This window comes from Emydura macquarii, unplaced genomic scaffold (assembly GCF_026122565.2).
Source record: "Emydura macquarii macquarii isolate MOO-44397 ecotype Brisbane River unplaced genomic scaffold, CSIRO-AGI_Emac_v2 contig_2437, whole genome shotgun sequence".
NCBI classification, from domain to species: Eukaryota; Metazoa; Chordata; order Testudines; family Chelidae; genus Emydura; species Emydura macquarii.
In genome coordinates this window covers 1900940-1926082 of record NW_027132574.1, presented here as the reverse complement: position 1 = coordinate 1926082, position 25143 = coordinate 1900940, and the positions used below count along the sequence as shown (strand labels likewise).

The window sequence follows — 25143 nt, the reverse complement described above, 5'->3', positions numbered from 1 at the left end:
ACTGTGATGTGTTGCTCATAATAGTTATTGTGTATTATGTTATGCTGGCAGTGCTTCAGGTAAAGTGCAATGTAGTGTGAATAACTGAGCTTGATGTATCAAAGATCAATCACTTATTGATGTACATCACAAACTCAAATAATGTGTGTGTATGTAGATAGCAATTGCTAAAAGAAAAAAAGATATTCTTACGATTCACCATTTCAAATGATATTATGTCAATGAAAGTACATATCTCCCTCATAGGTATCTGTTCCTCAATTATCCAAAAATAGAAATTTTCAGACAGTATTGGTGACAAGGGTTAGAAAGAATGTTTGTAATTATCTTATTTTCTTAACTTTGCTTGGTCAGATCATATAATATTACCACAGATTTAAGCAGGGTATGAAAAATATGCTTGTCCAATAGCTAATGGAGCAGGACATCATATCAATCAGATTCTGCAGAATCCACCTTTTCATTAAAAAGGTTCTAGCCCTGAAGGTATGTCAAAGCACTGTTGTCCTCCTAACTCTGCAGACCACCTGACACAGTGGTGTGAGCTAGGTAAGACTAAAATCGAGGCCAAAACACATCCCCTGAGAAGTTGCATTGTTCAGTAGACATTCTCCTCATGTTGGAGGGGAGACAGGAAATCACTTTTAAAAAATTAATCCTAATCCAGGTATTGAGAAGGACATGAAATTTGAGGGGAGGAGCTGCTCTAATTTATGCAGTGGTCTGAACTGGTCCCAGAATTGTGAGACTAAATGATAAAAAGCCACTTTTGCCACAAACTCTGCCTGAGGTCCTATCTAATGAGCACAGTTTAGCCATACCATTGGGTCCAATATGTTTATATTTATTAGGGGGCAGTTTAAGATTTAAATATTCATTTCCTTATTTTTAAGTGTTTGTGATGATGTGACAGGGAAATCATTTACCCCTTGGATTTTCTTTTAATTGTTTTCTATTTCATTCTATTCTACAGTAGAGACATTATTCTACTCTCCTCTGTGGTATCCATTACTGGTATCAAGTTTTTAGAAGCATTTTGATCTAACACAGTAATATAGATTTGATAACTCTGCTCCATTGCCACAGCATATGTTGAGTTACCTCCAAAGTACTCCAGAGCAACTCTTTTGGATAGAATAACGTAAGGCGAATTGTTTTTTCATTTAGTTTAGTTTGTTTTTCTCTTGGGGAGGGGATATATATTATGGAAGTGAGTAGCTGTGCTAATTTAAAGTATTGAAAGTAATTCAAAAACTTGAAATTGATGTATTACCAGTTTATGAACAGCATGCATATTTTATCCTTGACAGCACTTCCAAATGCAATAATCACTTGCTAACTTTCTACATTAATAAAATAATCTTTCTACATTAATAAAAGAATAGCTTCTGATCCAAAAGAATGCTTTTCTAACAAATGCCCAATGCATCCCATAGCACTTGCTTTCAATGGGACCATTACACAAGCCAAGGATCACTGAAGAAATCTCCCTACCCCCCAGATGACCTGTTCTGCCACCTTTTTGCCCCACATGAAACTAACTCAAATTCTAATTGAATTCTAATTGAAATGCAAAGTGGAAAGTTAAAGTATAGGCTAAAAAAGTATTGTTTGTCTCACTGAAGAAGCTGAAGGTGAAAATCCCTTTCACTGTGTATATTTAGAAAAGTTCCATTGTATATAGAAAAGTTATATTTTTTAAATAAATATTAATTCAGCTGCCACTTAGAAGGCTGACATGGCCCAAGAAATTGCAACTATATCGTATCTGACCTTAGGAATTCCAACTCATTATATTTCAATCTTCTTATCAACCTCATAGGAACAATATTATTTTTCCAGATTTGTAGCCAAAGACCATAGCAAAGGAAAATATATTTCTAGTAGAGTTAGTTGGTCAGAAATTTTCCAACAGAAAGTTTTTTTCATCAGAAAATGTCAATTTGTCGGAAACTAAATGTTCTGCAGAAACATGTCAATGCTGACAAAATTTCATTTAAAGAGATAATGGAGCAGTGTGATAATGTTGAAATGTCCCATTTTGATGTTTTAAGAATGGAGTGTTTTGATTTTCCATATTGAAATTACATTTTGTTTCCATTTTTAAGAATTTTATATTATGTAAGAGAATATAAAGCTTAAAAAGGCAAAATCAGAATGAAAGGTTTCAACCTGGAAATAAAACATTTCAACTGACCTGAAATTTCCTTTCCCTTCTCCACCCCAGAATTTCATTTCATGGGAAATTCCAAATTGCAGCAATTCCGACAGAATGGAAAATCTGGTTACTGCCCTGCTCCAATTTCTAGTGCTGACTACTCTCACACAGGAAGCTTCATGAAAATAATTAAAACCCAATACAGTCTATCTTTTGCATAATTGTATATAATGGGTATTCACTGTAGCGATCACTGTGAATACTGGGGTAATGTTAACTATTTGCAAATGAAAATTATAAAGATTTTAATTATGATAATTATGATAATCTGTAGCCAGATATTGATTATAATTGTTCCTGTTATTTCCAGCACAAAGCCACCAGGCTCTAGGAGGAGCACTTGCAAACATTGTGCATCAAGAAGGAGCAGACCATTATGCCAGCAGACCAGAAGTTAAAGTTAGACCATCTGCTCTAACTTCTGCTGGGACTGAGGGCTGAAGACCAGAGGGCTAGAATTGATTTTTTGCAGCCACCACCTTGCAGTATATCCAAGTTCAGCTAAGACATAGTGGAGAATTGGGGCCTGGTTTTGCTTCTTGCATCCTCCCCTAATGTGCACCTGTGCAACATTAGAGCTGACTCTTCTCCATAATGAAACAATGAAGATTATATGTAACGTTGGAACACCATTTTTCTGTAAATGTGACATTGTCTATCAATTGTTATCTTTCAATGCTGAGGAAAAATATCTGAAGCTAGTAAAGAAAGTGTCTTTTCATAAAGCCTTTTCAATTATCCTTTATAGGCTTAGCTCTAAATAATGGTTCTTTGCCATGGAAATGAAATAATTAGTATTTGGTACTGGTTTTCTTTTGCGCTAGCATAGTATCTTTTGGGAAGTGTGAATAACAAATCCCTGTTTTACAGGTTATCTACTTCATTTCCAAATGGAGTAATTTAAAGAGGAAATTTTACTTTACTAGTCCATTCAATCAGTGCTTCTAAAACTGCTGTTTGCTTGTTTGTTTGTTTTGCTATTCTCATAGAATAGTTTAGACTAGAGTTTATGTCAAGTAAAAAAGTAGCTAAAACACTGTTTTACATTTAGATTTTTTGTTTGTTTGTACAAGATTAACATGCTTGTGCCACATTGTCATCCCTTCTGCTACAGTACTTAAAATATTTTAACATAATTACTGTTACAATTAAATATCCTGGTTCTTGCTCTTTTTCTTAAGCAAATTTGGTGGTTGATTATATGTGCCTAAAACAGCAGAACCAGATAGCAAGTGTGAAAAATCGGGACAGCGGGTGGGAGATAATAGGTGCTCATATAAGAAAAAACACCGAATATTGGGACTGTCCATATAAAATCAAGTGCTGTGGTCACCCTAGCTTAAAATGATATATTTATCGTTGATGTGCATTACAATCATTGGTTAAATTAATATGTTACGATAAGAACATATTATCAAATATAGGGCCAGATTTTGTTATGTGCAATCACTTGTAAATTAAGGTTATACAGTTGATAAGTTATTATTCAGCTCTACAGTATCTGTTCTATTATGCTGTAGAAACAGGGGCATGGATTCTGAGTTAAATCTTGATCCTACTGAAGTCAGAAGCAAAATACTGTGGACCTAATTCTCCATTGCTTTCATCTTGTATAAACATTTTCTCCCGTGTAAAGTAGGTGCAATTTTATCTGCAGTAGTGACAAATTGAATTGCTCTGAGAATCATATCTGTAATTTCCTCTGTTTACAATATCCAATTTTAATGTGACATTAACTTAGTTTTATATTTTATAGTTTCATATTTTTGTTAGTTACCACACAGAAAAAAACACGCACATATATTATGTCCTAATACATTTATTAAGGTCTAAATCTTTTTGTGTCTTTGTAGATAGATGACGAGAGAAAAAATGCATATTATTCAAATATATGGCCAGATCCACAGCTTGAGTAAATTGGCTTAAATCCATTAATTCTAATTTACTCCATTTGAGGATGTGGCTCAGAGTGCAAATAGCATTGCATTGTCAGTTTAAATATATTTTATAGAATTGCTCAGAAAAAACAATATTTTTCCCATCAAAATATTCAAACCAAAAATATTGGTTTAACATTTTTCAGGTTCTCTTTTCTTTCTTGAAGTTTCAAACTAATTTTAAATGATTTTCACCCCAAAACCACATTTCAGTTAGGATGTTTTTTTAACTAAAATACTAAATTGAAATAACCTTACATTGATTATTCTAATCTGATTTGAAATGAAAACATTTTTTTCAATATTTTCCATGTGAAAACTTAAAATTTTTAATCTGAACTGACATTTTTCTGTAAATTAGTTTGCATGAAACTGTATTTTTCAATGGGAATTTGACCAGCTCTAATATGCTACTACTGCATACAATAGTGTTTCAATACATACATATAGGCTGGGACATCAACCACACACCATCTGTCACAGAATATATGATTAGAAAGGTAGGAAGCCACTATGAAAAAGCATCTCTGTGAAAAAGTTTGCCTTGAAAAATAGTTAGTATTTTTAAGTCAGAGGAATCAAGTGCAAGATGCTTGCAAATCTGTGAATGTACAATACCAAGCACATCACAGTGAAAGAATCATCCCAGTATGCGTTATCCTGGCCTGCGACAGCAATATTTCTTGTGCACTGGTTACACCTGATAACATATGCAAGTATGTGCTACTTTCTACACTGTATTTACTGCCATGATTTAGTTCTAAACAGTTTGGGCAATAAATAGCATAAGAAGGAACATATATCAACTTTTTTTCTTAAAAGGACAACTTCATTTGTGCATAGGAATTATTAAATCATACAGAATTACATAGATCATATGAGTTGTATTTGGCACAGCTCAGAAAAGGAATGAGCAAAGGTTGATTTAAACCTTCTTGTGCTCCCCCAAACCTGGGGCCATACAGCACCAGGCTAATCCCCAGTGTAAACTAGAGCAGGCTAATAGTGTGTCTACATTGGGAATTCTACACATGACCAGGCATACTCTTGCGCCATAACTGCCCTATTGTCAACACTGAAACACCTGGAATGTGTTTCAAGGTGAATAGATACCAAGCTAGTTAGCTTGCCTGAGGGGTGTATGAATTAGCTGTGTCATGGCCCCCTACGCAGCCTATTTTACCATGAGGATGGGACAAAGGTCAGTTAGCAGGTCTGGAGTTTCAGTAGTCCTCCATTCCCACAATGCACTGTACCCATTTCTTCCTGTCTCTGACACATTCTATAAAGGTCCCTTCCCCCTCTTTGCAGGGGTCATAGTATGCTGCACTGACTGCATCTCACCTGAATTCTACAGCCATGTGTAAAATTCACTTCTACAGATGACAATGACTAGAGCTTCAAGAGCAGTTAGCTATCCCACAGAGCATACAAGAGTTTAATAAATATCTGGGTGGAACACAGCATCCTCCACAATTTTGGCCAGAGTAGTATGAATGTCTACCTGTAGAGTCATATTGAAAACAAATTGGTGTAATCGGGCATTCACCATACTCCTATTCAGTTCAGGGAAAGAATGAAGCACCTGGAGTGCAGGCAGAGGAAGGCCCATGACTCCAGCAGTCATTCTGGGAGGGCTTCTGCCACCTGCCCATTCTATGAGGAACTTGACCATGTGCTCTCAAGGGGCCCCCCGTATTGAGCATGCTGTGACTCACAATGTGTTTCTAAATCACCTGAGCTCATTGTCCAAGAGTGATGAGGCTATGATGTAGCTAGGAACATCGAGGACTGCCCTGAAGACGCAGAAGATGAGGAATAAAACATTCTGCATCTACACCCGGAGGAGCAGATTGTAGAAGCCATTGAGGAAGACACTGAAGCACGACTGATGCCTTGGCAGGGACCAGACCCCCAGGCTGATAGATTAGAATGGCCCCCTCCTCCTACAAATCCCCCCTTGTTGTAGTGCTAAATTTCAACTTTTAAAATAAAGGGCATCTGAAGTTATGTGCCCATATTTTTCCTCCCTGAATAATGTGCCATGCATTGCTTTGTGTCTGTGCCTGGAGGTAAAGTGCTAAAGCTACACCATTGTCACACCTCATCTCCATATGAACCTCCTTCAACTTTTCCCCAGCCAACCAGCGCCTGCTAAGCCTGACCTCAATATGGGCCTCCACAAAAAAAAAAAAATTATTAAATATTAACTTTACTGAAGAAACACGATTACAGTGTATGTCGCTTGCTTGCAGATTACATTTTGCAGATACTTTGGAACACAAAAATCAGTCTGCCTCTCTATCTGTCCATTTCATGGCCACCTGGCACTCAGGGAGTGTCCTGGGCATGTGTTCTGGATTCAGTGAGGAACACAGTACAGACCAGTATACCTTTACAGCTGCTAGGTTTCTAGTTCAGTACTGGGACTAAGGTAAGTGTCTCTCCCTGTATTTGTCTTTTTTTTCTGGGAAACAGGCATCCTTCAGGGGCCATGTGGAGCAGGTGCGTGTGTTTGGTGGTGGTGGTGGAGTTGATCTGATCTCACAAGGAAACAGAGTGGAGTCCACCATGCCTTTAAAGATGTCTGAGAAAAGGATTTCTTCTACCTTTATTTGATGGCCATCAGGCAGGCACACAGGAAAAACTCTCGGGAACAGGCAAGGGTGAATGGGGTTGACATTTCCTTTTGGATCAAAGCTCTCTATCCTAAGTAAGAATTTTATTGATTTCTATTCTAATTTTCTCCCACTCCTAGAAGCTTATCCTAGCAAAATTGTCACGCAACATGAATTCCAGCTAGTCCCTGAGATTCAACGGGAGTGCAAATCTCTTAGGGACAGCTTCATAGCTCCCCAAACCTCTCCATTCATTAATAGGTAGTGGGGTGATAATGCTTGTCATAGATTGAGGTATCCCCACCACAGAATTGAAAACCCCCTTTTTTTCCATTCAGATACTTGAAATACCACTATACCCTTGATATGTTGACCAGCCTTAAAGAAAGAAAAGTAAAACTGGTAACATAAGCCAGGGAAGAAATTTTACCCCCACCCCCAACCTCTTATGAAATGGTGAACACTTTAATTTGTGAAAAAAATACAGTTGTCTGTATCTCACCATTATGTGTCTCTGGCCCTTCCTCGAGGGCAGCAATAGACTTTTGTGAACCAGGGCACCAAAATGTGGAAACAGTTACATTCTTTACCTGTTTAAAAGGATAAAATTGTGGCCTTCTACAGCAAAGTCATGTTATTCTTTCCTAGGGCCCAAATTAAAATGCTTTTTTCCCCTTTGAACTGGCAGGACCTTGGGATCCTGAGACTGAAAGCCTTCCACGAAGAGGGCTGAACAAGAGCCCCAGAGAGGGAGGAGAAGAAACAAAAGGGCCATCAAAGATTTGTTTGCTTGGATGGAGTGGAGAAATCAGGAGCAATCTGAGTTCCTGAAGGCAAAAAAAGGAGTGGTCTCTGCAGTAGAAAGGGAGGCTGGTGAACCAGTTCCTAGAGGAGAAGAGGCACCATTGTGAACGGGAATATATCCTCATGGAGTACTTAGCTGGGCTCATGTCAGAAAGAATGCAGTATCTGCCTGCTGCTGAAGCTCTAGCACCAGCTCACCAGCCACCTCCTCCATCTTCAGCCACAGTGCTACTGCACCAGCAGCTCCATGGCCCAATACCCCTCCACCCAGCCAGTATGATAATGTGGGAGTGAGTGGAAATATATAGTTACCAGCCCCTGTAATCCTCGTAGAGAAATCCCGATGTGGCTCCACGAGCCATCTTGCCGCAGCATTCCTCCCAGTAGAAGAAGAGGATGGCTATTCAAAGACATTAAACTGGGGGCACACTTTAGAGTTGCTATTTTTGTAGTTTGAAAAGCATTTTGTTTTTGGTTTTTAATATCTTCCCTTCTTACATATTTTACAGGAAGTTGTATCTGAGAAACTGTAGTGTGTTTTTTCCTTATGTTGCCGTGAGAACTGTGTTGCTACCAGTGGGACATCAGTAGAATTGTGAGTATATGTGGTACTGTGATGTCTCATGCAAGTTGAAATTCAGTTAGACACTGAATTACTTGTACTTGTTCCATTTATAGTTTTACAATTTGATCACCTAACTCGCAGTGTCGTTCAAATTTAGATTTTATTTCACTATGTCTCTTTTTCCCTATCAATATTGCACAGGTGTGAATTTAGGTAGAAGAAAACATTTCCTTAATGTACACATTTCAGAAACCATGTCCCTCAAAGAGAATCATAACATTTCACCTTGTGCCTAATTCTTTCCCTGAATACACAACACTGTAAGAAAGAGACATCAATTCAGTAAGCTTAATGAGGAAATTAACTAATGCACTCGCTAACCTTATTGTTCACCTTTGTATGGATTGTTAATTGTAAATGGTTTGTAAAGTTGCCATGTTCTGTAATGTGTTCATTCATTTTTCAATGCACTGTTCTGCATGGAGAAGAACAGAACACAATCACCTAACCTGAATTCAACACACAATCACCTAGTTCCCTTGTGCACATTGAAAAATGACATGATTGATGCAAAACAGATTTCTGCAACTACTGCTCAGATAACTTGCCAATCATTCATTTATGTCATTCTATATGTGAGAGATGAACGAGTGCAAAGCTACATGTTGTCTTGTACCTTTCAGGATTAATTTCTGTTCTGTGCGCTTTAGTGTAGGGACAGGTCAAATCATATATTATGATACACGACTGCATATTAAAATATATTAATACAATACACATTTTGAATATGTGCAGTAAAGCCCATGACTGCATTACTTAATGGTTCCAGTAGGCATATTTTAGTGTTGTACTTTCAGAACACTGCTATCCTGCTTTGTCTGAAGGATGGAAAACTGTTATGGAAAGAAACACACTTGTGCTGTTGTCATGCATCATGTGCTCTGGGTATCCTCAGTATGTACATTACAAAAACCCTCTCTGTAAACGCTGAAGGTTTTTGTTGGTACTGGAATGAGATCTAAATGTTGTAGTACTTCATATCATTGAATGTTATAGAAAATGTTCAGGGATGACTGTGAAAGTATTTTGAAATCTTTCCCACAGTTCTGAAGTATCTGACGTGTTAGGCTTACACATAAGGAAAGTAGAAAGTCATGGATGTGTTTTCTGTTCTTGAACACATTTATTCATTTTCCACATAGTTCAGATCCTCAATATAGTAAACAAAGAGCAGATTTCTGTATTTTTTAATTTCTTTACTGCACGTGTTGGAATAATAATTAAATTAAAATAAGTAAATTAAAACCACACACTGAACATACAAGGAATCATATAGCAACTGTTATTCCCCTTCCTTCCCCCTCCCCACACTATTGACACCCTCCAGGATACCAGTAAAGAGGGATCTTTAACAATTGTGAATTGTGGTAGGCACTGGGGACAATGAACAGTTAAAACAGTGATATAATGGTTGCATTTCCCCACCACAAAAATCCCTTCCCACAGATTAAACAAGTTTCAAGGAAACCTGTTAGAAGGGGTTCCAGACAGGTGTGAATTGTGGGAGGAATTTAAGATAATGAAAAGGAATCCAGCCAAACAATATCTGGATTTGTCCACATCACCCCCAAATCATAAACACCTTCCAGAAAATCTGAGAAGAGGGTTCTATTGAGCTATGAATTGAGATATTCAGTATAGGCATTCAAAACACAGTAGTTCACAGAAAGAAAATCAACTATTCCATGCAGCAGCCACAAATTGAACCATTAAACAATGGAGAAATTCTGGTATATGGGACTCCCCAGACAGTTGCAAACTGGGATAAAGACATACAATGGGAAAAGCAATGCAATCAAATAATTGCTGTAATTGTCATCATCGAAAGACTCACCCCAAGATTTAATCAGACTGCAGAAAGGTTGTTGAGAGGTGTGCAATCCGACAAGTACAAATAAATTAACTTCAGTATGTGAAAATCAGATAAAAATCTGAAAAAGCACTTTTGTCCCACAACACTGTCAAATGGGGCCTCAAGTACAGTTAAGCAGCTTCATATAAAAAACTGTAAAGATGGCCCCCAACAGCATCACAAAAGCCAGATGTCATTCTTTGCTTCCCCGCGCTGCCAAAGTATGTACATATAGGATAACCCTAATTTCTCTTGCATGCCTGGACGCAGCACCAATATACACGTTTAGGATCCAGCTGCATGTAAAGAGTTTGCAATCCAGAAGCTTCCTGAGACCAGTTCATGTGGAAATATTTTCCTCTACACTCACAAATGTTGTGCTGTGCATAGCAGGCCATGATCATATTAACGGCATTTTCCACAGTGGCATCCAGACAGGTTTGTAGCGGTGCCAACAATTCTCGAGCCTACCAAATATGCACTCCACTACCTCTAGCTACTGAACTTGAATTGTATTCTTTTTTTCCACTGACTTTGACGTGGGGGTGTGGTTTCATGAGCCATGGCAGGAGCATGTTTGTGGGATCCCCCCAAATAACTATTGGCATAGATACACTGTTATGACAACCAGGGTGCAATCCAGACTAGTGAGGGTCTGTGTCACCCATGCCCTGCAACCCTAGGTGTCTTACAGTACCTTGCTGGTAGTAGCTCCCACCTGGGTCGCTCACAAACATCCTTCTAACATGCAAGACACACCCTGAAAGCATGTGTAATGCAGCCAGCCTGCCACACTTGGATTACATTCTGACTCTCAACAGCATTGGTTGTACTGCAGGGTGACCCCAATATACTCCCATTTCCAAATTTTCCCCAGAAACATATGTCTTGTAGTGCTGAGCCCTCTTCTGGACAAATATAGTATTTCAATATAGTTCAGATATAGTAAATCTATTATTCCTTTAAGGGAATAATGTACACTAGTTTACCACCTTAAATGGAGTTCCCCAGCCACTTTAACTTAAACACACTGGATTAGACAAAACAATAAAACAAGTTTATTAACTACAAAGAGAGAGATTTTAAGTGAGTACAAGCAGTGAGGCAAAAGAGTCAGAAATGGTTACAAGAAAAATAAAGATAAAAGGCTTTTTACTGCTTAACTTAACAAACTATATTAGATTTAAAGCAAAATTACTCACTGCATGCTTCCAACGTCAGTACTGACCAACCTTTTCAGGTGAGGACTCTTCTGCCAGAGTCAAACAGAGTCTTTTGTCTTCTCAGGTGCTGGTGAGGTGCTAACTGGTGAGGACTGCCTGGGGGCAGACTCTATTGAGTGCTCTGCCCCTGTTTCAACTATTTCAACCCATGATTGTTCATCCCTGTTAACTTTTAGTCTCTGTGAGTCAGTATCAGGACACAAACCAAGGGAGATGCAGCACACTTCTGTCTGCTATATGGCTAGCACAGAGAAGTCAGAATCAAGTGCTTTTACTTCAGAGCTTTCACTTTATTTAGCCTCCAGCACCTCCAGTGGAATACCTTTGCTTAGAGTCTCTGCCTTATTAGTCTCAAGCATATACAGATACAATAGGTTATTAGAGTACCCCAAACTAATTGTTATCCCACAAGTCTGAGGCAGTCTTCGGGTGATTCAGTTACAGATTTCCAGATGGTCGATCCTTCCATCTGCACCTGAAGATCTTTCTAATGTGTTCACGAAGCAATCCACCTGACTCAGCCTTTATACCTCCCTCTTAGACCCAGAAAGTCACAGAAACTTATCAATCAAAAAATGTTACATAGCTGACCAAACGAATCAATTACTGGGCAGAGGCAGGAGTTACAAAAAAATGTCACTAAAAAAACATTTTATGCAAGCAGTCTCAAGCTCTAAGTCTAGCAGTATATTTCCCCATAAATGCAGTCCTAAAATATATCCAGACTTCCTGTTTTTTCAGAGGTTCACCCCAGCATATTCAGAGAGAGAGAATGTAGAGTCCAGTCCACTTCATATGCTCACCGCCTGACTTACATTTTTCCAGCTTGTTTAGTTGTCCCTGTAGAGGCCTACAAATGGCTAAAAGCAACAAGTAGAATAATTGGTAGTCCATCCCAAATTAGCAGTGGCTTGGACATCTGGCTGATTGCTGTGCAGCTGTATTGTAAATCAGCTGTAGTTTCCTGATCTCAAAATAAAAGGCATAGCAACTACATTAAGCTTAATTTTACAAAGTTTCAGTGGTTAATTTTACCAACTGAAACCAACTGCTACATTCCAAAACCTATCTTTTTTTCCCCCTTCAATTAGCCATGAAAGGCCAGCTTTTGCCATCCAGATCCTTGCTTAGAGTGGGCATTTTGCATATTAAGCTCACACTTCCTGTGTGGGCTTCAGATGGCAGCTATCAGCCGCATCTCCCAAACTATTACTTCCCACAAAAACACACACATTCTTACATGGGCTATCCCAAGTGGCCATCTGTGCCACTAAGGACACATGCTATTTTTAAGGAAAAACTCAAGCAAAGCTAGCATGGGTATATCTATGTAAGCTGAGAATCATTCCTCCCAACTCAAATGTGGATGTACCTGAACCTCCATAGTGATTCATAAACTACGTGAAAATAGGCTTTCTGCTGCCTAAGTTGCATGAATGGCCTGATCCAGTAGACAGTCTCTGAGCAAACTTACTAGATCACGCTTCTCAGTGGAGTTCACACAAAACAACACGGGAGAACCTTCCTCATAACTTTCAGCCCAGTGATTAGGGTATTCACCTGGGATGTAAGAGACCTCAGTTTAAGTCCTTTCTCTACCTAAGGGGGAGAAGGGATTTGAACAGGGATCTGCCAGCTTTCTGAACCTCCAGCTATGTCTATAATATAATCCAAGGTATGAAGAGCAATTTATGTAGACTTACTTGTGCTAACTTTAATCTGTCTAGCCCACTAAAAATAGCCATGAATATGTCATGTCTGACCAACCTGATTGCCTTCTATGATGAGATGACTGGCTCTGTGGATGTGGGGAAAGTGGTGGACGTGATATACCTTGACTTAACAAAGCTTTTGATATGGTCTCCCACAGTAATTCTTATCAGCAAGCCTCTTCTCATAAGTCATGTGCTCCAGCCCCTAATAATTTTTGTTGCCCTCCCCACGATGCTTTCCAATTTCTCCACATCCTTTCTGTACTGGGAGGCCCAAAACTGGACACAGTACTTCAAATGAGGCTTCACCAGTGCCGAATAGATGGGGAAAATCACTTCCCTCAATCTGCTGGCGATGCTCCAATTAATGCATCCCAATATGCCGTTAACCTTCTTGACAATAGGGGAATATTGTTGACTCATATCCAGCTTCTTGTCCACTGTAATCCCCAGGTCCTTTTATGCCAAACTGCTGCCTAGCTCTAGTATGTCTAGATGAACTGCAAATCACACCTTCAGCTGCAATGTAGCTATAGCCTGTGCATGCACTTCTGCTGCTACAGTCGATCATAATATATATTTTGGTGCCCTGGTTGCAACTATCTGATTTACAGCACCACCAAAACAGGCTCAGGGCAAAGCTGAATTTCTTTTGAATATATAAAGAAAACATTATTGCACTTCATCCCAAAAAGCCCTGCTGCTTTTAATAGCACTGCTTAGCACTTCTGAGGTTTGGGAAATTATTGTGCAGCAAGAATAATTTAGTGCATCAACAGAATTGGCTTGTGCATCCTTAGATTACTATCCCACCCAGTATGCCCCATGCCAGTAGATAGTATGAATCATCATCATCCCTAGGTTATTACAGTGATAGCATGCTACCTGGTATTCTATCCCTTATCATCTATATCAAGCTACTTTCCTGCTGCTACTTGGGCTATTCCAAGCCACTATTTATAAGAATTAGCAGTAGTACTCAAAGTATCATTTGTTCCTTAATGGCTACTGAAGCCAAAAGAAAGACATCCATGGTCTTCAACAGGCTCTGGATTAGGGCCTATATCTTCCGTTTCCTTCTTTCATTATCACAGTTAGAAGTAGACAGTGCAAAGTCAAAATAACAGCAGCAACAGCAGCCTCAGTTCTGACCAGTCTTTTCATGTCAAATACAAATACGGTTCCTTTTTTACTGCACTGAGAATTAGAGAGATGAGGGCACTGGGACTGATGCCATTTTGAACAGCAGTGCAAACTAGGGCTGGACTACACTTGGAAATGTACTTTTATTCTGAAATAAGAGTGCTTTTTTTCTGATTTAACTTTGAAAAAAGCACTCTTAAACCATTCCACAATAAGCATCTACATGGGGGTTTAGTAATTATTCTGGAATAATTATGCAATTGCTATTTAAGTACATTTCCAAGTGCAGACAAGCCCTACTTTTCGATGACTAATGGATTTATTTTACCAAAGGAATGGGATTATCAAAGAAAAATCCCAAAGTGTGTTTCCAGTGGTCTCAGGACTCTTGCCCCCTATTTTCATAAATAAAAAGGTATCTAGCTAAAATCATAAAAAAAGCTAATTAGATAAATGATTTTTTCTAATACGTAAAATCTTGTTAAAACTTTCTAGTCATTAATGTCGTAGCCTTCTATTTAAACAGTATAAAATCTTACTAGAAAGCATAGGCATTCTTAACTTCAAGACTAAACTGTGATTGGCCATGCTAAATGAGATCCTACAGTCAACTCAGTAGCTGTTTCTCTGTAATGTGATAACTGTTGAAGCCACATCCTATCAATTCCATAATTTCAGGGAATGTTCTAGTTATCAATAGGCACAACCTATTGATTTTGGAACACCAGAAAATCCTGATTCAGAGGAAAATCAGGGACCCCAGAGTGTCTGGTGCTGCAGAAAAAGAATCTCTGTGCCACCCCCTGTTGTTGCATACGTATACCAAAGATAGCAGCTTAACTGGTTACCTCGTAAAGTTATGCATAGCTTGGACTCTAACAGAAAAAAAGCTTTATAGGGAAGGTCTGTAAAGAAGCATGTGCGGAGAGATGAGTTGGGGGAGTCAACAGGGACTGAAGGTTTGAATTGTGGTGGCTGGAGAAGCAACATGGACTGGAGAGATGAAGCAGTGGCAGTGGGGAAAGCAGGGACACAGAGGGGGCATCTGAGTAGGTGGGCATGAAAGCAGGGACTCAGAGATAGATAGTGGAAAGCAGAGCCGGGGGGGGGGGGGGGGAGCGGATAAGTTGTGGGGAAGGAACCCAGGGGACATATAAATAGGGAGAGGAGAAATAGGGTGAACACAGAGTCCCTGGCATGTGGTGGATGGGGCAAATGAGACACTCTCCTATGGTAGTAATGGTGGAGAACTGGAGAACCACATAATTGCTGTTGGGTCCATTAGCTGTTGGAACATTTCCAGAGACTGCTATGTAGGCTAAATGACATGGTCTAGAACTGAAAGAAGCCTAGGGATTTACAAAAGCTGTCTTTAATCAGGATTACAGAGTGAGCGAGATTTGTCATTGTCCAGTATCCTATTGATGTGCAGCATGGGATATGCATCAATCTTTGTAATGGTATTGATTTTTCTAAAGTCAGTTCAAAATTCGGAGATCCCATGCAGCTTTAGAACCAACATGACTGGACTCCTCTAGTCACTATGAGACTCTTCAGTCACCCCAAGGGTCATCACAACTTGGAGTTCCTCCTTCACGATCTCTCTTCTTTTCTGTGGAAGAGACCCCAGGATGTCAAAGACATGCTGTCCAGGCTTTTTTTGAATGTGGTGTGAGATGAGATGGGTTTGACTCAGCTGCACAAACAAAAAATGAGGTAGAAAAGGTTGCTACCAGTTGTTGGGTCTGTATCTTCTGTTATGGTGTGAGATTGTTCTCAATAACCAGCACCCCGGGATGGTGTGTATCTGTGGCCCTAACTTTGATTCTGAGGGTAGGGAGCTATCAATAGCCCCTCCCAGGATTTCCACAGATTTAAGAGATTGACATGATAAATTTGTTTTGTTTTATTTTTGTCAGGTTTTGTAATTTCATAGTTTACTGTCCCTACCTGGTGGATAATTTTGTAAAGGCCCTGCCAATAGGCCAAAAGTTTTGACTGTGAAGTAGGGAGAAAAAAGAGCACTTGATCTCTGGGTTTGAATATTCAGAGGTGGGCCTCTTTGTTTTAGTCGGTCTCTTGGGCACTCAGGAGATTCTCTCTTCTAAAGATGTCTGAGGCTTCTCGTCCCTTGTATGGATGAGGACATACTGAACAACATTTTCAGCTCAGGGCCCCTGTTCTTCTGACATTTTCCATACCAAGTCCAGAATCTCCTGAGATTGCCTCCAATACAACATTTCAAATGAGAAGTTGCCTCTAGGGGGTGCAAATATGTTTGCTTGCCCCAGGCACTAAAATGCTTACTTACAGCTCTGTTTGCATTCAAAAGCATAACAGTATGGCCTCAGGATATTTAATGGCATAATCCACAATCACTAGCAAGTATATTGTTGGCATGCGAGCACGAGGCACAGAAGTCCCGGACCCCCTTATACATACCTGGCCAGAAAAACTGGGCCAGGATGCAAGCTAGGTTTTTTGGTTTTCCCTTTCCGATATACCCAGCAAATGGTACAGAAAAGTGCAAGATATCCCTGTGGTAGAGTCAAGGAACCAGGAACTGGGTTTGAACCTCTCCGGATTGGCAGTCCTTCTCCAGGTGGTACAATTGCTCACCCTGGATATCAAAATGGGGGAAGTCTTAGCTTGCTGGGCGGTCCACCATGTCTCCATCAATAATGAGCACTAGTGCATAGGGCTGGCTTAATGTCTCATCTCCTTTTGCTTTTCAACAGAGTTAGAGAACGTGGTCAGGATATCAGATTCAGATAAGGGGGCAACCCATGGCTCTGGGTGGGACTGGGGTACTAAAGAAATCTCTGGTTGCCTGGGATTCCCTTCATCTGGCCTGGCTAACTTCTCTGCACTGGCAAGGTCTACTGATCCCTGATCCATCAGTCATAGGGAACCTGATGGTGAGACCCTCCTTGTTCTCAGGAGATCTCAAAAACTTCTCTAAGAGGTCTCCAAATTATTACTACGCTCAGCCTCCAATGACTGGGTAGGTGAGAAATACAGGTAGGCCTACCATTAGGGCTCTTGTATGCCTGTCCCATGGTTGGCTGAATCTTTGTGCTGGGATATGGCTTTATGTCCCCATGCACACGCAGCAGGTAGATGGTGACCCAGGGAGGCCCTGGAGTTGGTATCATTGATTCCCTCACGAGAGTCTGAGGGATACCCTGAGCCCACCCTGAGCCATACCCTGAGCCCACTAGGCCCATTATTTCCATCACATGGACATCAACAGAGGTGCTCAGTTTAGCTGGCCCCAGCCATCATACTTGGGTCTGTGCAATCCAGACTTTCTCATAACTACATTGCATGAATGGGCAGTCCTGGTCCCTGCATCCCAGATGGCCACACAAAAAGCAAACAAGCAAATTTCCTGAGCCTGGTGGCTGATTTTAAGACCAACTCCAAGCCTTGCATAAAAGGGTGGGTTCTATGAAGGGGTTAGCTAATGAACCTTCAGTGGGACCCCACCCTTCTGTGAAGGGCTCAGATCCAAACATTCAGTGCTTCCACTGATCCTGCAATGTCTAGTCATCCTTTCTAGCAGGGATTATCCAGTCGAATAGCTAGCTCAGTGTCTGGGCTGCAACCAGGTTTCTCTCCCATCAAGAGAAGCAGAGCTTACTTACTTGTCAAATCTAAACTGGACTAGGTCTCTTCCTTTTAACTCCCTCTCCATGGCTGACATTTGCTACAGGTATAGCAGGAAAGGGCCAGTTGGGCCAATAGGTTCTCCTTAACCCTCCCATTTTCAGTGTGGGGCTTATCTACCTCATTAACCACCTCATTTCCAGTCTGGGGCATATCTGTCCCAACACAGGGACAGGGGAATAGACAAAGTCCCTGTCATATGATGAAGGGGACCACTGGAGACACAGCCCCTAGCAAGATAATGTGGGTGAGAGATTTAAAATAGAGAAGCATGAGAATGTGGTGCACAGGGAATTTTGTGTGTGGAGTGGGGAATGTAGGGAGGCTCGTGGATGCAGTACACTTGGCTTACAAAAAAAAAAAAAAAAAAGCTATGAAGTGTATCATTCCCCTGCCAACAAAGTTATGCTTTATAGTACATACTCCCATGGTTAGCAGAACCTATGTGCTGGGATATGGCTATATGTCCTCATATGATCTTCTGTTATGGTTCAGGGTTAGCTGTACCTTTAACCCCCCTCTGTCTCTCCGTGGGAACACCTTCAAAGTGACAGGCCATTCACTGGTATTACTCTCAGCGTGGAATCCCATAGTTCACCCCACTTTTAGCAGGTCCAACCGGGTTTTGGACGGTGCTATGGATTTCCTTTTGGGAGAATGTGATTAGTATGAAAATGCAGTGACAGAACAGCCTCTTCACAATAAATTAAATACATTAAATAACTTATTTATTTATCTACAGGAACAATGTAATCAGACAGGAAAAGAGTTAGTACAATAGGCTTAAGATATGCCTATTTCACTGAAATTTAGTCTTTTCTGGGAAGTTTGGTAAGTTCCTCTTGTCTCAGGCTCTGCAGCCTTGCAGCCTCTGTCTCAGTCTGACCCTGCTCTTAGGTTCACAAGAAGTCTTTTTATTCATCTCAAAGCTCCTTGTTTGAGCTGGAACCCCTGATTCTGGTCACTCCAATTTATGCTCTTCACCAGGATGGTTGGAGGTAAATTTCCTGCAGCGGATTCACTGTATTGTCTATTAAGCACCAGCAACTGAGTTAGAGTCATTGGCTGCCTCCTGGAGATGTGTGAAACCATACAAGAGTGAATTAAAGCGTTGCTGCCATGTAGCAGACAACATGATAATAATGTGTGATGGGATGTGCCTGCCCCACACTAGAGACAAGGGAGTTGACCCTGCATTATGGGCAGAGGAAGTCCCGCCCCTTAGACCATGCTGTCATGCTCCAACTTCTGTCTCAGTATAAAAGGAAGCAGCCCCGTTCATTCAGGGCTGACTGGTGAGGAGGAAGGAGTCCTGCTGAAGGCTCCTGCCATAGAACCAGCACTGGAGGGGACTGGGTGGATTAGAGACTGGGTGGACCCAGAAGGAACCCTAGAATCTGTGACCACCTGCCAAAAGGCTGGACACATTTAAGGACCCAGAGGCCCAATGAACCTCAGAGTAGACTGGGTAGGAAGTAGCCCAGGGAAGGGAGGTAACCCTGACCCACAAGAAGAGTCAGCATGTTGTGGAAGGATCCCTGCTGACTAAGTGGCAAGTACTCCTGTCACCATTAAGGCCCTGGCTGGGGCTCAGAAAAGCATGGAGGGCCTGAGCCCTCCTGCCCCAGGTGCCACATGCTCCTATGTAGTGCTCCACTCCCCCTGTGGGCCAACAGGCCCCACAATCTCACAGAATTGGGTGACACTGGTGACTCAGGCCGCTAAGCCATGTTACCTTGACCCAAAAGGGCAGTGACTCTGGCCACTGGGCCCTACTGCTTGCTTTCCCTGAGCAATAAGACCCCCAAAGGTGGATAGGGCAGGTTTAACCCCCAACATAATGATATAGACAGAGGATACAGAATATGTATAAAAATAATAATAGATATCGCTCACATTTTTCATACCTACTAAGTCTTATTTAGTTTTGGATCACCATGGTTTTCCATGGTGTCATATATATAATAAATACTGCAAGTTCTTGATATAAAGGAGTTAGGAGGAAGATTTTTTTCTTAGTGATTTTTTTTATCAAATCTTACTCATTTCAGTTAGAAAATGAAATTCTGCTTTCTATTTTAAAAATAAATGTGTGTTGTCTGCACTTGTAGAGATGGTTGGAAAAATTCCAGCAAAACAATTCTTCATCAGAATTTGCGAATTTGTCTAAATCAAAAAGCTTTGCGGTGACGGTTTGATTTTGACGATGTTCCTTGACAGGATGGGGGACAGGATTCCCTGCCTGCCAGATGATTTAAAAATGCTTCATTTCCTGCCAGCTTGCATGCCAGGGTTAAAATCATAGAATTATATAATATTACAGTTGGAAGGGACCTCAGGAGGTCATCTAGTCCAACCCCTTGCTCAAAGCAGGACTAACCTCAGCTAAATTATCCAATCCAGGGCTTTAAACTGCAGCTTAAAAATCTCTAAAGATGGAGATTCCACCACCTCCCTAGGTAACCCATTCCAGTGATTCACCACCCTCCTAGTGAAAACTTTTTCCTAATATCCAACCTAGACCTCCCCAACTGCAACTTGAGACCATTGCTCCTTGTTGTCATCTGCTACCATTGAGAACAGCCTAGCTCCATCCTCCCTAGAACCACCTTTCAGGTACTTAAAGGCTGCTATTAAATCCCACCTCATTCTTCTCTTTTGCAGACTAAACAACCCTGAGTCTCTCCTCATAAGTCTTGTGCTCCAGCCCCCCTAATCATTTTTGTTGCCCTCTGCTGGACTCTCTCCAACTTGTCCACATCCTTTTTGTAGTGGGGTGCCCAAAACTGAACACAATACTCCAAATGTGGCCTCACCAATGCTGAATAGAGGGGAATAATCACTTCCCTTGATCTGCTGGCAATGTGCCTAATAATGCAGCCCAATATGCTATTAGCCTTCTTGGCAACCAGGGTACACTGCTGACTGATATCCAGCTTCTTATCCAATATAACCTCCAGGTCCTTTTCTGCAGAACTGCTGCCTAGCCCATCGGTCCCCAGTCTGTAGCAGTGCATGGGATTCTTCTGTCCTAAGTGTAGGACTCTGCACTTGTCCTTGTTGAACCTCATTAGATTTATTTTGGCCCAATCCTCCAATTTGTCTAGATCATTCTGTATCTTATCCCTACCTTCCAGGATATCTACAACTCACCCTAATTCAGTGTCATCTGCAAACTTGCTGAGGGTGTAATCTACCCCATCCTCCAGATCATTAATGAAGATGTTGAACAAAACTGGCCCCAAGACCGACCCCTGGGGCACTCCTCTTGTGATCGGCTGCCATCTAGACATGGAGCCATTGATCACTACCCGTTGAGCTCTATGCTCTAGCCAGTTCTTTATCCATTTTATAGTCCATTCATCCAACCCATTCTTCTTTAACTTGCTGATAAGAATACTGTGGGAGACTGTATCAAAAGCTTTGCTAAAGTGAAGGTATATTATGTCCAGCGCTTTCCCCACATCCACAGAGCCAGTCATCTTTTCACAGAAGGCTATCAGGTTGGTCAGGCGTGATTTTCCCTTGATGAATCCATGTTGACAATTCCTGATCAACTTCCTCTCTTCCAAGCACCTTAAAATAGATTCCTTGAGGACCTGCTCCATGATTTTTCCATGGATTGAGGTGAGGCTGACCAGTCTGTAGTTCCCTGGATCCTCTTTCTTCCCTTTCTTGAAGACGGGCACTATATTTGCCTGTTTCCAATCATCAGGGACCTCCCCCCAATTGCTACGAGCTTTCAAAGATAATAGCCTATGGCTCTGAAATCCCATCAGCCAACTCCCTCGGCATATACCTAGAAGGCTGCTGGGGAGTATAGGTATCCAGTGTCCATAGCTCCAGTACGGTCTGCAAGGTGGACTTTCCTATGGCTGGTGACCTCAGAGCTTCCAGTGTCTGTGACTCCAGGACAGCCCACAAGGGAGACTCGGTTATCCGTTCGCTTTGATTGAAATTTTTTAAAGTTTTGGTTTTCCTTCTGAATTGGAATGCAACAAAGTTTCCAAATAATAAAATCCCCTAAGAATGGAATACATTTCTCTGCTTATGTATATCTATCTTCTCCAGCGAGCTCAGTTTTCTGTTTTTAGTAAAAAAGCTAGTACAGATACCCGATTGCTCCACCTGGAGCTAGTCTTGAACTAAAGAAGAAATTGTAACAATCCTAGGACAGTTCAGCTCTACCCCACCCTTCTTCTGTAGGCTAGTCTGCAAAGGCGGAATATCATCTTTAATGATAAAGCTTAAAATCCCTTCATTTTAAATTATGTTTAAATTCACAGTGCTTTATTATTCCAGCAAATTATATGTATGCTTTCAGCTCTAAAGAGCTAAAATTAGTGTATGTCTCTCTAGACTTGTTGTGCATCCAGAAACATCTAATTAATACTTAATACTTTTGAAAATTATTTAGGGTAACCTGTTCCATATTCTGTCTTCCTCCACTTCACTATGCATGCAGAAACACCCGCACACCCCAACATCATCTTTATAGCAGCTGCCCTCTGATTAAGTTATTACAAAAGTTCACAGTGGATGAAGTTTATTTTGTAAGATTTATTTAAAACCAAATGTATTGGTGTGAAAAAAAAAAAAGTAAAATATAGTGATAGGCCTTTAAGTTACTTTTCTGGTAGAAGCCATGTAAGGCCAGTTTGCACTAGAAGCTCACTGACTTATTCAGCTTGGATTACTATTATCATTATTGTTTTAACAAAATATCTTTCTGATTTTGAGATAAATAAACTCAGGCTTTCTCAGCTCTAATTAAGGAGCTGTAAATTCTGGTGCATGGCAGTCAGTTAAAGATCTCTGTCATAAATATTTGGTCAGATGAACCAAATATGTAAAATAATTTGGTTACAGGCTTTCATAAATTAGTGATGGAAATATTTAAGATCCTGATCCTTCACAGTGCTGAAGGTCCAATCCAGCAAAGCAGCAAAACTCTTAAGCAGATGCTTACCTTTAAAAACAAGCTTAAATACCAAGTCTTAAGTTCTTTTCTGAATAGGAATGGATTTAAACACATTCTCAAAATTAAGTGTTTGCTTAAGTTCCTTATTGCATTTGTGCAAGAATGCCTTCTTTTAATTGCTTTTAGTCAGTTCTAACATCCTTAGTGAGTTAAGTAAATTAAGACCTCATAGAAGATGGTCTACACATTGTAGAATTGGAAGCAAGATTAGCTATAATACACATATGGAAGGAAAAGAGTTAAAGATTTGAAATGTGTTAAAGGAATAAAAGTCTGAGTATCTTAATGTATATAATTTTTTAAAACACTGAGGCTGCACCTTATTCATGCTGATGGGGATTTACTCACACAAGTAGTCCTGATGGAAGAGTTTTTTGTTGAAAATGCTGATTTGACTACATCTAAACAAGTTATGTGAATGTACAAATTTTTGATAATTTCCTGTTGAAAAATTAGGTCTTTGTTTGAAGGTTGCAGTGTGTTAATTTAGAGTAGGGACTGGAGCCTGGGTATTCTCTAGAGTAATTCTCATGGTTTCTCCACACCAATGAATATTTAAGTATTATATAAAGTGGAACAGCTTCAATGGGAGAAACTGCAAGACACACCCAGAGCACCCCAAAATGCCTTATAATGCAGTGTCTAAGGTGCTCACCTGTAAAATGGGAAACCCAAGTTCAAATCCCTACTCTGAATCAGGCAGAGTGGGGACTTGATGTGGGTCTTCCACAACCTTAGTGAGTACTCTAATCATGATGCTATAGGATATAAAGGGTCAGGAGAGGGGTACATCTTCTCTGGTGGTTTTGTGAATGGCGATTCCAAAATTTCCTATGCTCTTAATAAAAAAAAAGTGATTAAAGTGTCCAAAAACTAAATAAAATGTTTCATTAAATCTGAAACTTTTTTCATTTAACTGAGAATACAGGAAACTTTATTTAGGGTCAAATGAAACAGTGACTCAATAGTTTTTAGATTGGTAATATATTATAAAAATAAAGGGTGAAATTCTGGCTCCTTTGAAGTCAATGGCAAAGCTCCCAGAAGTCATACATCTGATTGGCAGGAGTGTGTTTGTGTGTGGTGAAGTGTGTTCCTTTTTCATTTAGTTATGACATTTTTATTTCAAAAAGAGCTAAGTAACTGGTACAATAAACAAGGATATCGTAAATAGAGCTAACAAACAGAACAATGTACATATATACAGCCCAATTCCAAAGGTCCTTATTCAATCTTTTCTGAGGCAAATGGGAGTTTTGAAGTCAATTGAAGACTTTTTCTGAAGAAAGAATAATAAATAATACAGGATTCAGCCTTTTAGATGTAGGAAGTACTCACTATGTCACAAACGAGACGTTTAAAATTACAATCACTTCTCTTTACTACAGTTGGCAGACTGCTATATTGTTGCAAACTGCAAAATGAAAAGAAAAATATCCTCCTATTAATTAAATTGTTAGCAGTACAAACATTTCTTTGGCCAAAGTGATATATAGGAAGTTAGTATTTTAAACAACGATTAAGAGTAAATACAAAATTAGAGAGATGAAGAAAAGTCAGAATGCCAATTAATGAGTATTTAAAATGATCACCATTTTAAAAAAAAATCAATAGATAACCTCACAGCAGCATTTGAGTAACTACAGTTATTTCCTCTGAGGTGATAACTGTGGTATATTTTGATTTCATAACTGTAACCACACATTTGTTTGCACAGGTATGAAGGGGACTGAAGAATTTAGCTCATAGTTCAGAATGATACTTATACTTGAAAATAGAAGAAAAATTTTGAAGGACACAAATACCCATCCCCCTGCTTATGGTTATGATGAAAGTAAGTCTGCACTATCTCAGATCATGTTTACACTATAAAGGCATAGCTACAGTGCCATAGCTATGTGGACATAACCCCATGTGGTAGACACAACTCACAGTGATGGAAGGAGTTTTTTCCATCATTGTAGGAACACCACCTCCCTGTTGTTAGGTCAATGGAAGCATTTTTCCATCAATCTAGCTGCGTCTACACTGGGAGTTAAGTCGTTATAGCTAAGATTGTAAGGGGTGTGGATTTTTCACACTCCCGAGCACCATACTTGTGTCAACTTAAGTTTTAAGTGTGGACCAGGCCTCAGAGACTGCAGATATATGAATTATATAGGAAGTCATATAGAGAAGGTAGGTTACTTGTGATATTCTATCATCACAAACTACTTTTCATATACATTTATTCTGACTAATTTTTTTGCCTGTTACTGATATATATCCATATTCTCTGTAGTAACTGCAAATGCATGAGTACAATTTATCACTGCCATTACACAGGGGATTCCAATATCATTAAAGTCTTGTTTCACTTTT

General features: G+C 40.1%; 2 long non-coding RNA genes across 6 annotated transcripts in view; both read left to right on the top strand.

The window, feature by feature from the left end:
* Positions 1 to 3270, top strand: part of LOC137162618 (uncharacterized) — a 39387-nt gene extending 36117 nt beyond the window's left edge. Inside the window, exon 2 of the long non-coding RNA XR_010922429.1 lies at positions 2529 to 3270. This is a non-coding gene — a long non-coding RNA (uncharacterized lncRNA). The remainder of the gene's footprint in view (positions 1 to 2528) is intronic.
* A 3160-nt stretch (positions 3271 to 6430) lies between these two features.
* The window catches only part of LOC137162623 (uncharacterized), a 40970-nt gene continuing 22257 nt past the window's right edge, over positions 6431 to 25143 (top strand). For 2 of the 5 annotated variants that reach the window (XR_010922434.1, XR_010922431.1), the window contains exons 1-2: positions 6431 to 8172; positions 24500 to 24616. This is a non-coding gene — a long non-coding RNA (uncharacterized lncRNA). The remainder of the gene's footprint in view (positions 8173 to 24499; positions 24617 to 25143) is intronic. The other 3 variants (XR_010922432.1, XR_010922433.1, XR_010922435.1) reach the window with 2 other exon arrangements.